The 3,446-nt window shown below is 40.5% G+C and overlaps 1 pseudogene; it reads right to left on the minus strand.

The window, feature by feature from the left end:
• Nucleotides 1-2,812: 2,812 nt before the first annotated feature.
• Nucleotides 2,813-2,991, minus strand: LOC119264446 (annotated as a pseudogene).
• Nucleotides 2,992-3,446: the final 455 nt, after the last annotated feature.

Below are 3,446 nucleotides of genomic sequence, written 5' to 3' on the forward strand. Positions count from 1 at the left end.
TGATTTCCTCCAATGTTTTACTTTATTTTTCTGATTTGAAACATTAAAAAGGTACAAATGAAATGATGTCAGGGCAAAACCGCATATAGTTTTTCATTTTTTTGAAATAGTTTGAAAAGGCCAGTTGGGCTTTTTTACGTCTCAAAATTTCATGGCAAATGGACCAAATTACTTGAAGAAAAAAAAAGATGTATCCGTTTACTTCCATTAAAAGTGAATGTTTTCCTCATACTGGAATGCCTCTTTGGAGATAAGGTTTTGGTCCCACAGCAGCAAAATACTTTACTGTAGGAAAAAAAAGGTCCTCAGGGAAAAATAACAGGTCCAAAAAGCCTCATCTACATACTGTAGTTGGACTTTAGGACCACTGTTTTGAGGGTGTATTTACAGTAGTAGTTGTCTGTAACAACATAAGATCAGTACAGTAGCCTTTTTTCTGACAATGTGGCCAAAAATCTACATTTTTACCTGTTTTCTTTATTTTGTGCTGTTTGCATTTTTGTTTTTCTGTAACATTAATGAAATGTGATATGAATATGTACGACTCACTAAACTGAAAGCAAACTCAGTTTTCATCTTTGTTGGAAAGTCAACATTTATAAAAGCATTTAACTGGTATATTTAGTGTGGTTTAGTTTAGTTGTACTTGTCTTTTTATATCAGTGAAGCTGCAGCCTATTTCATCACTGCATGGCCATCTTTGTGTGTCTTTGTGAGGTGTGAATTGTGTTCACAGCAGAGGGTCTCCTCCCTCCCCTTGTACCCCAAATTGCTCACTAGCAGCACAACACAGCGACAACAGTGTCCTAGTTAAGTTAAATGAAGTGATTTTTTAATCCCACAAACGGGGAAATTCCACCTCCACATTTAACCCATGCATGAAGTGAAACACCACATACACACACTAGTGAATAGACACACACACTAGGGGGCAGTGAGCATACTTGCCCGGAGCGGTGGGCAGCCCAATCCACGGTGCCCGGGGAGCAATTGGGGGTTAGGTGTCTTGCTCAAGGACACTTTAGTCATGGACTGTCGGTGCTGGGGATCGAACCGGCGACCTTCCGGTCACAGTTAATCTGATAAGTGGGTTATAGGGAAGGGATAAGCTGAGTTACAGGGAAGAATATTTTATTTGACTATATTAAAGACCACTAGACGGGCTGCAGAAAGAGATGAATGAATTACTTTTAGATTGATTTCCAGAATGTTGAACAGAGCTGTAGATCAGTCCATAGTTACTGAGACAGCTTAGATCGAGGATGAAGTAATATAATATTCAAAATGGCTAAGATTTGAAAAAGTGATGATGAGATGAGATGATGATTAATGATGAGAATTGAGGCTTAAATAAAAATACAGCATGGATTCTGTTTGTAGCCCCTCTACGAACAACACTGAATGCAAAGGTTTCTTTGTGAGGTGAATTGTGTTCACTGCAGAGGGTCTCATCCCTCCTCTTGCTCCCCCTAATTGCTCACTAGCAGCCCAACACAGGGACAATGATGTCCTAGTTAATCGGATAACTGCGAGTTTAGTTTGTCAGTGTTTACTTCATTCCAGATTTAGACTAGTCAACAACTACAAGCAAACCACATACATGCACAAGAGAGGGACCCTACAGAGATGCCCTGTACTGACCAGTATAGTTCAAAGTGAATAAAAATAGTCTGAAAATATTTAAATGATGAGAATTGAGGCTTAAATAAAAGCACAGTTCTGTTTGTTGCCTCTCCTAGAACAACATTACATGCAAAGGTTTGTATAAATCTTTAAAACGAAAAAAATAAGTGACGATATTTGGTGTACTCATTGGTGTATTGGCTAACTCAATGATGTTTTCACCAGCTGAATGCAGCAGAATATGCATTAAACATTATATACCCTCTTATCACTGCAGACGTCTATCCGTATTATACACAAAACGCCTCTCACACGGTCATCAGACTTCATACAGGGAAGGAAAATGATTTTCATACAACTTTAGGTGAGTAAAAAGAGGCTTTTTTTAAAATGCAAAACTATCCCTTTAAACCAGGCGTGTTAGAGATGTTCATTGTAGAAAACAATCTACCTTTTAATACCATGCATTAATCATTAGCGAATGCCACTTAACACAAGGTTAATTATACTCTTAACGGCTCTCATAACCATTCTGAGGCTGAGATCCCTCATATGTGTAATTTGCTCATCATAATCTCTACTACAGCACATTTTAAGTGGCTGATTGATGGACAGGAAATAGAATCTGCCTATCATATTAAAAGATAATAGAACATCGTGCACAAGGGGGTCAGGCTGAGGGGAGAGGGCTCACGTATGACAGGATTGGGAGGACGTTCGCTCTAAAATAGAGCCTCCGTGTTTTACATGGAGAGTTCAGACGGAAAGACAGATATTTTTCCATTTGCATCGTCTTAAGAACTTCTGGATGTTGTTATCATAGCACATTAAAACCTTAACTGTATTTTTGTCCCTCACCAGCTGACGTCAGCTGCCCTTTACATTGTGGGAAGACATCATTAGGTGATACTTTTTTAATCCCACAAACGGGGAAATTCCACCTCCGCATTTAACCCATCTGTGAAGTGAAACACCACATACACACTAGTGAATACACACACTCTAGGGGGCAGTGAGCACACTTACCCGGAGCGGTGGGCAGCCCAATCCACGGCGCCCGGGGAGCAATTAGGGGTTAGGTGTCTTGCTCAAGGACACCTCAGTCATGGACTGTCAGTGCTGGGGATCGAACCAGCAACCTTCCGGTCACAGGGCCAGTTCCCTAACCTCCAGCCCACGACTGCCCAAAAGGAGGTGCACCATTCCCGGATGTACTGCAATACCAGGTCGATGCGTGGAGCAGATGGAGTAAGCCCATCTTCCGTCTCCCTGTTCTAAAAATCAATTTAATAAGCAGTCCTCATATAGATATTAAACTGATAAGAACACATACTACACTTGCTCTTAGCCAAAAGGCTGAGAAGCGATGGATTATGAATGGAGAAATAGAAATGGTCGAAATATTGCTTGGAATAAAAGCTTGTTACAAAAAGTGTCTGCATATTTCATTCGTTTAAATGTAAACAGAGTCTTTCCAAGTGGTTTGACTGTTAATTGTAGATAAATGTACTGGATTTTGTTACAGTGGTGGTGAATGGAACCAGGGGTCAGTCACATGTAAACACAAGAACGTTCAGACAAGCTATGAATGTTACAACTAAGTGTATATCTGTAGTAGTTGAAGGGCAAAACTAATGCCCCCCACCTCAAGTGGTGCAGCCCTGGTTGGCTGACTCTTGTAAGGGAGCATCGTGCAGTGGATGGGAAGCTGAATAGGGATCAAGCTGATGTTAGCTTCTCATTCTCATTTTCCAGTTCCACCTTAAATGATGTAGCAGTTGTATTCAGAAGACGGAGACTGATGTCTAACAACTGCGTTGAGT

Source organism: Pygocentrus nattereri, chromosome 1 (assembly GCF_015220715.1).
Source record: "Pygocentrus nattereri isolate fPygNat1 chromosome 1, fPygNat1.pri, whole genome shotgun sequence".
NCBI classification, from domain to species: Eukaryota; Metazoa; Chordata; class Actinopteri; order Characiformes; family Serrasalmidae; genus Pygocentrus; species Pygocentrus nattereri.